Consider the following 13,847-nt stretch of genomic DNA (forward strand, 5'->3'; position numbering starts at 1 on the left):
TGCTCAACATAGATGGGGGGAGAATGTAGGTTGTCCATTGGCGGGAAGACGGGGGTGTCACGAGGCGTCGCAGAATGGAACGGCGGTCTCCTCTCAGCAGAGCAATACTGGTCCGTGTCCGATACGAGAGTGTTGCTTCTGCGGCGCTGTCGGCCTGCTTGTTCCTCACGACACCACAATGGGCTGGAACCCACTAGAGAACTAGCCTGTGGCCTGCTGCGTAGACAGTGTGGTAAGCCATTAACACATCTGTGACTAGGGGTGTGGATGGGCCTCATATGCCGGAAATTGCAATAGCTTGAAGTGCAGATTTGGAGTCTGTGAAGACTTCCCATTCCCGCGGGGTAAAATCAGCGATGTGTTGTAGGAAGAAAAGGATGGCATAGAGTTCCGCAGCTGTTCAGGAGGTTGGATGTGAAAGGCGTCGTCCTTGCACTACGCCTTCGGATGGTATGACGAATTGCTGAGGCGGACTTGTTGTTGCGGGATGCACCATCTGTATATGCTGCCGTAAACGTAGAAAACTTCTCGTCTACCAGAGCATGAAAATGGACTCGGAGGACTTGAGGGGGGACCTGATCCCTTCTTTCCAGAAGGTTCGGAAGGTTTACGAAAGTCGGCGGTACCGGCAGAGACCAGGGGGCTTCCGGCAGTATAATGTCCTTAGCTATGAAGCCAGTGAGAGTCGGGAGTGTCCTCTGCGCTACTCGATAGAAGTCGTTTTCAGGGCGGTATCGAATTTTCCTGAGGAGCGGGTGACGAGGAATGTGAGCACGCAAACGTAGGAAGTGCCGAGCCGTTTCACGTTCACGTAGAACCTCAACCGGAAGTTCAGCAGCTTCAGCCAGTAGTTGCTGTGTTTCAGCCATTCTTGGAACCCCGAGGCAGCGACGAAGGCTTCGAGCAAACAGGGACCGAAGGGTATTTTGTTGTTGTTATCCTGTGAAGAATAGCTTTGCCGGTGTCGTTAGTACCACACAGTCGGTAGCGTGTTTTCGTCTACACCCTTAACGATTGCCAAGGCCGCGAGAGGATTCTTTTGAAGGGGCGCCTCCTTCAGAGATCGGATTGTCCGCCAGATCTTCGTGGCCGGGTGAAAGGGTGAAAGATGGTGAAAAAAACTTCCTGTCCTATTTCTTAGGTTCCCGTGTTACTTTAGCTTTCATCCGGCGGTATTCCACAATGTCCGTAAGTTGCCCTGTCCGATGAGCCGTTCTTTGTGCTCGGCGACGTAATGCCCTAAGGTGGTTAATTGCTGGAGAATGACCGACATGTCCTGTTACCCTTTTACACATGACCACCGCGTTCTGAATACCGCGGCTAATTGCTTGCGATAGAGCCTCTGGGGACATACCAGTGTGTACAGATGTCCTGAGGCCCTCACAAAAAAGTATCCAGTTTGTGAAAGAAATCAGACCAGTAGTTGCTGAGAGGGGCAGTCTGTCGTGTGAAATATATAGAGGAAAATGATCGCTACCTCTAGTGTCGACGTCCGTAGCGCACGACAAGTGGCGAATGATGTCGGTTGAGCACCACGAGAGGTCCAATACATCGAGTGACGTTGGGGATCGCATGTAAGTTAGCTCCTGATTGTTCAGCAGGCACATGTTATTATTCTCCATTGCCTTCAACAACCTCCTTCCCCTACCGTTTGTCCTTCGGCTTCCCGAGGCCGGGTGATGGGCATTGAAAAACCCAGCACGAGCGCCGGGGCTTCCAGAGAACCAAGTAAGCGTTCGAGGTCGCTCCACGGGACCTGTACCGCGGGACGTATATAGATACTGACGGCCGTTAGCAGCATGGGGCCAAGGTGGATCCTGCTTTGCTTTGTCAATGGAATGCTAGCATTCAAGGTACCTTGAAGCGAGGCGACAGGAGGTGAAGAGCAACACAGACATAGACGTCGCACTTTCAACCATTTACTCACACTGAATACCACTACCAAAAAGGAAGCTCCGAACGCAAAATCTACTCGACAGTCCCCGCACATGACATTACCCGACTGAAAATCAGTGTGATGGTCCATCAAGAATTCCTGGTGGTACACCAGGAATTCTAGTGGCCCACCAAGATTTTCGATCTGGGCTAGTGGGAAGTCTGGGCGCTTCTGGTGGAGTCTGATGAACCATGAAGATTTCTTGATGGGTCCTTGTGGAAGGTTAATTGTACATCAGGTAGAATGTGATGAACCGTGATGTTTTGAGGGATGATGGTCAAAAGGTCTGTGTCTGGTGGGATGGGACATTGCGGGGCTGATGGAAGGCATGCACTAAAGTTATCTGCACAAAATTTTTTGGCAATGATTCATGCTGTCTACATTACAGAATAAAAGGAGTCATTAAAATATACATAAATAATGCATGCATTGTGCTGCGACCCTCTTTCCGTATCTGGTGTTTATCAAAATAATCGAAATTATAATTTTAATAACACCTTTTTAATTTTTATTAATATATATATAAAATTACACCTTTATACCTTTAGGAACAGTGCTAGGAGTACAATTGTAGCCTGTAAATGGGCGTTGTGAGGCTTCCGCTGTGGTCGTCTTATGTTTAATTGTCTCGCGTGCCTTGCACTACACTTGCTTTGTTGATACGTATACTCCCATTGAAACGCGTACCCCTCAGGCTCCTGAACATAAAAGAATCCGGCAGCCATCTTGAGAAACAGGGCCTGTAGCTTGGAACAGAAAGCCATACAACTAATATTATGTCAGAAATTACACAAAATTCTTCGAATATGAAATATGGTACTTGTGGGAACCAATGTTCCCACTATCGGGGCGTCGGCCCGTCCGTTCAACGAGCAGAGAAAACGCAGCGCAGCCAAATAAACAACGAACAAAAAGGTTTATTACCAACAGCAACAAGGAACTTAACAACGCCATTAATTAGCAATTAGAGCAATTTAGGACCCCCCAGTAATTAGGATCATTCAGTGAGTCATTACACTAATTGGGGAGCCTCTAAGACGTGTCCAGACCACTGTGTGAGTTTCCGGCTACTTGGGCTTACAGGAAACAAAAAATAGGTAGAAAATAAAACAAATAGATAGAGATAGAGTGGAGAGAAGGAGTTTAGTTGAAGATCAACGACGCCACCTTGAAGAAAGCGGTACGGAACGGCCGCTGACCATCGCCGGGCGACGGAGCACAGAGGCAGGTTGCAAAGCATCTCAGCCCACAAGTTCCGGACATCCTGTGACGTCAGCTGTGACGCCATCATGACATGTCTGGGAAGGTTAGGACAGCTCTGGACATGCGAGGAGAAAAACACTCGTAATACAGAGACTGGGAAAGCAAGAGTAAATATGCTAACCCTCAATAGCTAACAACAAAAAGAATTAGTTACACAACAAATGAGCCCACCGCAACAGGAGCGCAGAACGATGCGACTGCTCCATCCGACAGCCAGGCAGAGAACTGCCTCGCAATGGTTTTTTCTCCTGTATAAAGCCCCGCACCTGCACCTTCTAGCGGTTACTTTCTCAACTAATCTCATGGCAAAATTATTAAGAATCACGCCAGTGCTACTCCCGTTCCCAAGGCAGAAGAAGATAGAAAGTGGCGGGGATGCTCGAACAACAGCAACCAGCACCCGACGTGCACGGGCATGAAAATCGCAAACAAAGCGGGGACAAAGTTGGCGAAAGAATTAGTTACACAACAAATGCGCAGACCGATGCGACTGCTCCATCCGACAGCCAGGCAGAAACTGAGCGAGCGCAGGGACTGTGGTGCAACAAGGCGCACGTCTGCTCTCCGCGACAGCCAGCAAGCAACTGACTGGGGCGTCGCGCCGCGGCAGCTACGCATGCGCGCGAGCTCTTAGCGCCCTCTGCGGCGACCACCTGCGAGATGCTAAGATAGAAGAGCATTCCTGCGCCCTCTTCTTGCGTTGCTCATCGGTCATGACGTCATCCCATTGTCCCAAGGCTACACCGTTTTTTTTTTTTCACACGGTCGACACAACTGGACAAGGTCAATCAGCAATGAAGCCATGGCATGATGTCATCATGCACCTGCGTGGCTCAAGGATGCGTACGCTCTAGACAGGGGACCTATTATTTATTGAATCACTACCCCAAGATTATTTTCTTTATTCTTCTATACCTATTGCATAGGAAACTATTGAAGAAGAGCACAGTGCATGGAAACTGATCGTAGGAATTCCAAAGTCTTACTAAATGAGACTTGCAAAAGAACAAAATATCCTAACTCCATCAATGGCTAATAAGAGGACTAGGCACACAACAAATCAACACAGAGTACGGGTAACAAGGAGCAGACAACAATGTGTTTACTCCACCCGACAGCCAGGCATGGAACTGAATCGTAATGCTTTTTCTCCTCTGTAAAGTCATGCATCTGTCCCTCTTGCGGTTGATTTCTGAACTAATTTAATCGCAAAATTATTAAGAATTGTTCTAGCACTATTCCCATTCAGGGCAGCACTATCGACATCTTCAAGACAAGAATGTTCCTTGTCAAAAAAGGAAAAAAAAAGCAAAGCGTCAACAAAGGAAAGCATGCATGTCGGGGCATGTAAGGACACGTCAGGACAAATCGCACGACTGCTGGGCAACAGAGGAAAACAAACACTTGAACAGAGTCAAAAGACACTCACCATCATCGGACATGTACACTACATTCCCTCATTGCAAATCCGCTAATCAAATCACAATCCGCAAATCACAAAATCCACCGGCATCGTCGAACACCATTCCCCAGTGGCGAACCACACATCCGCACCCCATCAGAGGCGGACAGAACCCCACCGAAGCTACGCTCTTCCACCGACGGCCAACGCAATTGCTAGGAGCAGGATTAACGTCTCCACACCCGCCAGTGTCCAAGAGAGAAGTGAATCCTTGCACCCCCTGCAGGACGTTCTCATTGGTCGTGACGTCACCCTATTGTCTCAGGGTTACACTGTTTTTTTCCACTAATGCACCTCTGGACAATGTCTACCTGAAACAATAGCGTCGCGGTATGACGTCATCATGCAGCTCCGTGGCTCAAGGACGCGTGCGCTGTAGACAGGGGACCTGTTATTTATTGAATCACTATCCCAAGATTATTTCCTTTATTCTACTATAATGATTGCATAGGGAACTATTGCAGAAAAACACCATACATGAGAGGAGATTGTAGGAATTAAGCATTTCATTCCCAAAGTCTTACTGTACAGTAAAAAACAAAATAATGGTTCAGCAAGACATGTCCATCCTATCCGAGAGCCAGGCAGCTAACTGAATAATGACCCTTTGTTCCTCGACTGAATAAAGCCATACACTTGTCCCCCTTGCGCTTACTCTCTGAACTAAATGAATCGCAAAATTATTAAGAATAGCTCTACTCCCATTCAGGGCAGCACTATCGACATCGTCAAGAATGTTTCTTTCTCAAAAAGAAAAAACTACATGTAGAAGGAAAGCATGTCAGAACAGGTCTGGGCTTGTCAGCGCATGTTTGTCAGACAACAAGGGGGAAAAAAGCGAAAAGAAACACTTGAACCAAAGCAGAAAACCAACATCAAACTATTTCTAAGCACACGCACTCCTCTTATTCAAAAACAGTGCTCATCATAAATCCGTCCAGGACAATACACACCATTTTTCTGTTGCTACACTTTTTTCCAGTAACGGTCTATGCATTGCTACAGACTGCGTGACGTCATCACATCCCGTCTGAAGAAGACAGCGACAAAGACTCCTATTATTTATTGAATCGCAAGAGTATTTCCGTTGTCCTACTCTTAATGATATTCATTCTTACATTAAAATTCAACAAAAAAGCACAGTGCATATTAACGATTTTCACCCCAAAGGTTCACCATGGTCATTAGAATCACATCACCAGTAAACTACCACTGCTCTTTTAAAATAATAAGTGAGACCGCACAACATCATCACCAGGCTTATGTAATACATGACCCTTTTTATGCTCGTATACTCGTTGTCTGAGGCTACACCTGCGAGCAAAAAGGCGCGAAAGCCTGGGGGCAAAGTTCCATTCGCGCTCGACGGAGGACTTGACAGAACACCTTTACGGGATCATGATTGCATTCCTATACTATATTAATGATTATTGCATTGCAGTTTAGAAAAACTACACTCAACTATAATATAGGAGCCTTATAATTCTACTTTCTATGGAAACTATAATTGCTCTGTTACTTGGAACACTATTAATCAAGTGCTCCAATTTTTTCTCTCTTCCCAGGCGGCGTGCTAGGAATTTCTGTCCTGCGCTCAGATGCAAGCATTTTTGCACGGATACCTATAACAGCTTACTTCTTCAACATACCGAGCTCCTAACAACATCTAACAAACAAGCAGAGAAACCCACTTCTCAGCTGTACCATGCGACTTTCTTCTGCGTAAAATCGGTGAAAAAGGGAAAGGGCAACAAAAAATTGTGCGCACTTGTGCTCAGAGGTGGGCAAAACTCCTCACGGTCTTTGCCCTCACCTCGATTGTTCTGGACGGAGCTTTGTCCTCAACTCACCTCACCTCAACTACTTTTCAGGAAGTTCCCTCACCTCACCTCACCTAAAAAAAAGATCAGAGAATTTTCCTCGCCTGCCCTCACCTCAAATAATTTTTCAGAAAATTTTCCTCGCCTCACCTCACCTCAGAACATTATCAGAAAAATTTCCTCGCCTCACCTCACCTCAGCCTTTCCTGAAAAAATCTTTCCTCACCTCACCTCAAAATCTTTTCAGAGAATTTCCCTCACCTCACCATGTAGAGGAGGTGGAGTTCCTCTACATGAGTCCTGACCGGCGATGATGGAATGTCCCAGCGGGCAGATGGTCGTGGCCTCACGCTAGGACGGTGCCGGTAGAACTGCCGTGCCAGCGCCGTAGCGCGTGGCAGCAGAGGCACGTCTTCGTCATCACACACGGGCCGCCACATCACTCCCCCCTCAGACGTGTAGAGCTAGCGGTTGGGGTCCGCGTCGATACATGAAGAGGAGGAAGACGGGCGACACGTGGAACAGGGACGACTTGTTCAGAAATCGCAGTAGCAGCAGAATGGTTGGTGCGGGCAAGCGCTGACCGGGCGGGTTCCAGGGGCGGTGTGAGGGCAGGTATGCCGAAGTAATTCAGAGAGGGGCGACAGAACCGCGACCGGTTCGTGAGCGCTGGGCTCGTAGTATTGTCGCCAAGGAGACTGCGGGGAGGACCATCGTGAAGCACGGGGAGACCGGGAGTAAAACTCACTGTGGCCTCCGTGCGTGTCCCCGGTGGAACGTTGGTCCCGGAGCCTCTTGACCGCATCTGGACGAGCTGCCAGTGTCTTGTATGGAAGCCTGGTGGGAAGGCGAGGCGGGCAGGGTTCTTGGACCGCAAGCGTAGCAGATGCGTGTGGGGCGGTCGACAGCGGCGTACCGCGACCGGTACAGGAGGGTGATGCTCGGGAAGGTGCCGCTGGTGGAAGCCCGAGGAGTGCCATCACGAAGCGTGTGGCGACGTGACGTGGAGTGTGGGACCATTGCGACGTGAGCTGGGTAGATGGGTACAACCACGGTGTTTCGCGGCAGGGCGTTGCGATGAGTGGAGCCGCGGTGAATTGACGTCGTCGCCTAGCGGTTCCTCGGTAGAACGTTGCACCGTACCTTCGGAGGTGGGCTTGCAGTAATTTGGGATGGTATTGGGCCGAATTACGCCGAACATGGTGTTCATAGTTCGGGTCACCAAATGTAGAGGAGGTGGAGTTCCTCTACATGAGTCCTGACCGGCGATGATGGAATGTCCCAGCGGGCAGATGGTCGTGGCCTCACGCTAGGACGGTGCCGGTAGAACTGCCGTGCCAGCGCCGTAGCGCGTGGCAGCAGAGGCACGTCTTCGTCATCACACACGGGCCGCCACAACCTCACCTCAGCCTTGCATAAAAAAATTTTCCCTCACCTCACCTCACCTCAAATTCCGTGAGGTGAGGGGGTTCAAGGCGCCCTCACCTCACTTGCAGTTAGGAGGGTGCCTCTCATTGCTCAAGGTCGACGCTTCTCACTTTTTTAAAGTACGCAGCGTAAAGCAAGTATCGAGACTAAAGCATAAGGTCCCGACTCTCTGCTTCAGCGGTAGATTGTGACTGTAGGTGTTTGTGGCGCAAGCGCAACAGAGGCCAGAAAGCGCCACGACTGCGGTGAATACCTGATGAATGGCGATGATAGCTAAAATTATTTATGGACCATGTCCTACGCATTATATCATGGCCGCTCGCCATCAGCTGGTAGGATGGCAGGTGCATTGCTAATTGTCTCGTTCACCGCCTTCGCATGGCATCCGATAGGTTGAGCGCTACAGTGGTGGTCGAATCGAAGCGCAGCTTTGTGAATCATAATCGTATGAGTGTCACGTCATCAGTGCACCCAATGTCGTGCCCATATTGCCCCCTACTTTTTGTGGGACGTGCAGCCAGAGTCTAGACCCATCGTCAGGACTCAGGACCAGCCAATAAGCAGTGATTATTGATATTGAAGTGCAACGACTCGCGTCGTTCGGTTTACAACAGTCACTGAAAAAACAAATAAAGTAAAGAAGACAGCCCTAACAACTACCTTTTGCCAACTTGCCTCATATCACCTAAAAATTTTCGGACAAATTTTCCCTTTTCTTCTCTCGACACACGAAAAAAAGTCCTCACCTCACATGAAAAAGGAATCCTCACCTCAGAAAATTTTAACAAAATTTCCCTCACCTCACCTTACCTCAAACATTTTTCAGAAAATGTATCTCAACCCACCTCACCTCAGCCTTTCTGGAGAAAAAATTTCCTCACCTCACCTCACCTCAAAAAGTTTTTCAGAAAATTTTCCTCACCTCACCTCACCTCAGTCTTTCCCAAGGAAAATTTCCCTCACCTCAGCGTCTTCTAAGAAGATTTTTCCTCACCTCACCTCACCTCAACCATTGCTCCAAAAGATGCTCCTCACCACAAATTCCGTGAGGTGAGGGAGCCCTCACCCTCACAAGCCCTCGCGAGGGTGCCCACCTCTGCTTGTGCTTGACTTCAAAAACCGAAGCATACGCTAATAAACTAAGAAAAAGACACCCATTTCTGGTATCAGATAATTCTTACATAACGCTACATACACAGCCGCATTGCCCTTGCGCAGGGCTGGGCAGGAATACTCAAAATTTGTATTATAATACTTGCTAAGAAATGGCATTATAATACTAATACATAATACATTTTATTTTCAAGTATTATAATACATAATACTATTACTTCCCTGTATTACTCAAGTAATACTAGTAATACTTTTGTGCCATGGCACACAGTTATTAGAAAAGGAATTCCAGACATATTTCTGAAGCCACCGGTCCGGTCAACGCATGTTTATTTGAGTTGATTGCACTTAAGAAGAAACATATTTTCAAATACACTATCTTCTAACGATCGTCTGTTTGGTCTGAGTAGCAGGTTCGCAAACGCAAACAATCGTTCAACCGGCGCGGACGAACATAAATTAGTGTTAAATTTTAAGAAAACACTCTTAACTGATGGGTAGTCGTCCAACATGGACAAGTCTACGCGCTTGTCATTGAGATACTTGAGGACTTCCAACTTCGCACGGCACAATGCACAGCTCTCAGGGCATTCTCTCGCGGGACGCAGGTGTGTGCGTCTATAATCCCCTTTTTTCTGCCTTACTTTCTGACGCACCGACCCTGGCTCCATTCTATGATATGACCCCCTAAGGGCTCCGGGTTGTTCCCCAGAGTGGAGAAGTTTCTCAGAAATTTGAGTCAGCCAGCTCCTGTAATCGTCCCTTTGTTGCACGTTGAAGTGTCATCCTCTTTTGGCAGAACTAGGTCGTGTTGGTAGGACTGGAATGGTACCGAAAGCATACACGTGTAAGACCCATCACCTCAGGCAGGACATGTCATAAGTATTACGAGTTTTGCAGTAATACAATGCAAGTAATACTCAATTTTTTTTGTATTATATTACGTAATACAAATACACTTATCAGATGGGTATTATAATACGTAATACAAATACTCTAAAGTATTACAGTAATGGTATTATAATACAATGTATTTGTAATACTGCCCAGCCCTGCCCTTGCATAAAGCAAGCACAGGACAAGGCCACACAAATTCCTTTAAGCGAGCAGGGAAAAGGCTTAAGACATCGGGAATAATAGCAGAGTCACCACACATCGCTACGCGGCTAACACAAGATAACAACAAGATACTAGCGGCGGGTAAAATTGCTACTCTTCTAAACAAGTTCAGACATGCCATGATGACGTCACAAATCAAGAAAAAAGCACGCACGCACAGACATCAGCTCAGGAATGCACAAGGAGACGTGCTTTATAGGAATGTCTACTCCACACTCAGATACCAGCATTTCTGCACAAATACCTATAACAGCTTACTCCACCAACATATCGAGCAAAGTGAGTACTGACACTCAACAACAAATAACAAAAAACAAACAAATCCGTGCAGAAATGCTTGCATCTGAGCGCAGGACAGAAATTCCTAGCACGCCGCTAAGGAAGAGAGAAAAAATTGGAGCACTTGATTAATAGTGTTCCAAGTAACAGAGCAATTATAGTTTCCATAGAAAGTAGAATTATAAGGCTCCTATATTATAGTTGAGCGTAGTTTTTCTAAACTGCAATGCAATAATCATTAATATAGTATAGGAATGCAATCATGTTCCCGTAAAGGCGTTCTGTCAAGTCCTCCGTCGAGCGCGAATGGAACTTTGCCCCCAGACTTTCGCGCCTTTTTGCTCGCAGGTGTAGCCTCAGACAACGAGTATACGAGCATAAAAAGGGTCATGTATTACATAAGCCTGGCGATGATGTTGTGCGGTCTCACTTATTATTTTAAAAGAGCAGTGGTAGTTTACTGGTGATGTGATTCTAATGACCATGGTGAACCTTTGGGGTGAAAATTGTTAATATGCACTGTGCTTTTTTGTTGAATTTTAATGTAAGAATGAATATCATTAAGAGTAGGACAAAGGAAATACTCTTGCGATTCAATAAATAATAGGAGTCTTTGTCGCTGTCTTCTTCAGACAGGATGTGATGACGTCACGCAGTCTGTAGCAATGCATAGACTGTTACTGGAAAAAAGTGTAGCAACAGAAAAATGGTGTGTATTGTCCTGGACGGATTTATGATGAGCACTGTTTTTGAATAAGAGGAGTGTGTGTGCTTATAAATAGTTTGATGTTGGTTTTCTGCTTTGGTTCAAGTGTTTCTTTTCGCTTTTTCCCCCCCTTGTTGTCTGACAAACATGCGCTGACAAGCCCAGACCTGTTCTGACATGCTTTCCTTCTACATGTAGTTTTTCTTTTTGAAAAGAAACATTCTTGACGATGTCGATAGTGCTGCCCTGAATGGGAGTAGAGCTATTCTTAATAATTTTGCGATTCATTTAGTTCAGAGAGTAACCGCAAGGGGGACAGGTGCATGGCTTTATTCAGTCGAGGAACAAAGCGTCATTATTCAGTTAGCTGCCTGGCTCTCGGATAGGATGGACATGTCTTGCTGAACCATTATTTTGTTTTTTACTGTACAGTAAGACTTTGGGAATGAAATGCTTAATTCCTACAATCTCCTCTCATGTATGGTGTTTTTCTGCAATAGTTCCCTATGCAATCATTATAGTGGAATAAAGGATATAATCTTGGGATAGTGATTCAATAAATAACAGGTCCCCTGTATACAGCGCACGCGTCCTTGAGCCACGGAGCTGCATGATGACGTCATACCGCGACGCCATTGTTTCAGGTGGACATTGTCCAGAGGAGCATTAGTGGAAAAAAACAGTGTAACCCTGAGACAATAGGGTGATGTCACGACCAATGAGAACGGCCTGCAGGGGGCGCAAGGATTCACTTCTTTCTTGGACACTGGCGGGTGTGGAGACGTTAATCCTGCTCCTAGCAATTGCGTTGGCCGTCGGTGGAAAAGCGTAGCTTCGGTGGGGTTCTGTCCGCCTCTGATGGGGTGCAGATGTGTGGTTCGTCACTGGGGAATGGTGTTCGACGATGCAGGTGGATTTTGTGACGAGCGGATTTACAATGAGGGAATGTAGTGTACATGTCCGATGATGGTGAGTGTCTTTTCACTCTGTTCAAGTGTTTGTTTTCCTCTGTTGCCCAGCAGTCGTGCGATTTGTCCTGACGTGTCCTGACATGCCCCGACATGCATGCTTTCCTTTGTTGACACTTTGCTTTTTTTCTTTTTTGACAAGGAACGTTCTTGTCTTGAAGATGTCGATAGTGCTGCCCTGAATGAGAATAGTGCTAGAACAATTCTTAATAATTTTGCGATTAAATTAGTTCAGAAATCAACCGCAAGAGGGACAGATGCATGACTTTACAGAGGAGAAAAAGCATTACGATTCAGTTCCATGCCTGGCTGTCGGATGGAGTAAACACATCGTTCTGTGCTCCTTGTTACCCGTACTCTGTGTTGATTTGTTGAGTGCCTATAGTCCTCTTATTAGCCATTGATGGAGTTAGGATATTTTGTTCTTTTGCAAGTCTCATTTAGTAAGACTTTGGAATTCCTACGATCAGTTTTCATGCACGGTGCTCTTCTTCAATAGTTTCCTATGCAATCGGTATAGAAGAATAAAGAAAATAATCTTGGGATAGTGATTCAATAAATAATAGGTCCCCTGTCTAGAGCGTACGCGTCCTTGAGCCACGCCGGTGCATGACGACATCATGCCATGGCTTCATTGCTGATTGACCTTGTCCAGTTGTGTCGACCGTGTGAAAAAAAAAATGGTGTAGCCTTGGGACAATGGGATGACGTCATGACCGATGAGCAACGCAAGAAGAAGGCGCAGGAATGCTCTTCTATCTTAGCCTCTCGCAGGTGGTCGCCGCAGAGGGCGCTAAGAGCTTGCGCGCATGCGTAGCTGCCGCGGCGCGACGCCGCAGTCAGTTGCTTGCTGGCTGTCGTGGAGAGCAGACGTGCGCCTGGTTGCACTGCAGTCCCTGCGCTTGCTCAGTTTCTGCCTGGCTGTCAGATGGAGCAGTCACATCGATCTGCGCTGCTGTTGTGGTGGGTTGATTTGTTGTGTAACTAATTCTTTCGCCAACTTTGTGCCCGCTTTGTTTGCGATTTTCATGCTGGTTGCTGTTGTTCGAGCATCCCCGCCGTTTTCTATCTTCTGCCTTGGGAACGGGAGTAGCGCTGGCGTGATTCTTAATAATTTTGTCATGAGATTAGTTGAGAAAGTAACCGATAGAGGGTGCAGCTGCGGGGCTTTATACAGGAGAAAAAACCATTGCGATGCAGTTCTCTGCCTGGCTGTCGGATGGAGCAGTCGCATCGTTCTGCGCTCCTGTTGCGGTGGGCTCATTTGTTGTGTAACTAATTCTTTTTGTTGTTAGCTATTGATGGTTAGCATATTTACTCTTGCTTTCCCAGTCTCTGTATTACGAGTGTTTTTCTCCTCGCATGTCCAGAGCTGTCCTAACCTGCCCAGACATGTCATGATGACGTCACAGCTGACGTCAAAGGATGTCCGGAACTTGTGGGCTGCGATGCTATGCAACCTGCCCCTGTGCTCCGTCGCCCGGCGATGGTCTGCGGCCGTTCCGTACCGCTTTCTTCAAGATGGCGTCGTTGATCTTCAACTAAACTCCTTCTCTTCACTCTATCTCTATCTATTTATTTTATTTTCTACCTATTTTTCATTTTCTGTAAGCTCAAGTAGCCGGAAACTCACACAGTGGTCTGGACACGTCTTAGATGCTCCCCAATACGCCTTATGCATAAGTGCGCGCCATCTATGTGCGGAGACGGAGACTACGTTTACGCGCCATGTTTGAGTATAGCTGCCGGTGGT

This window comes from Ornithodoros turicata, chromosome 1 (genome assembly GCF_037126465.1).
Source record: "Ornithodoros turicata isolate Travis chromosome 1, ASM3712646v1, whole genome shotgun sequence".
Lineage (NCBI taxonomy): Eukaryota > Metazoa > Arthropoda > Arachnida > Ixodida > Argasidae > Ornithodoros > Ornithodoros turicata.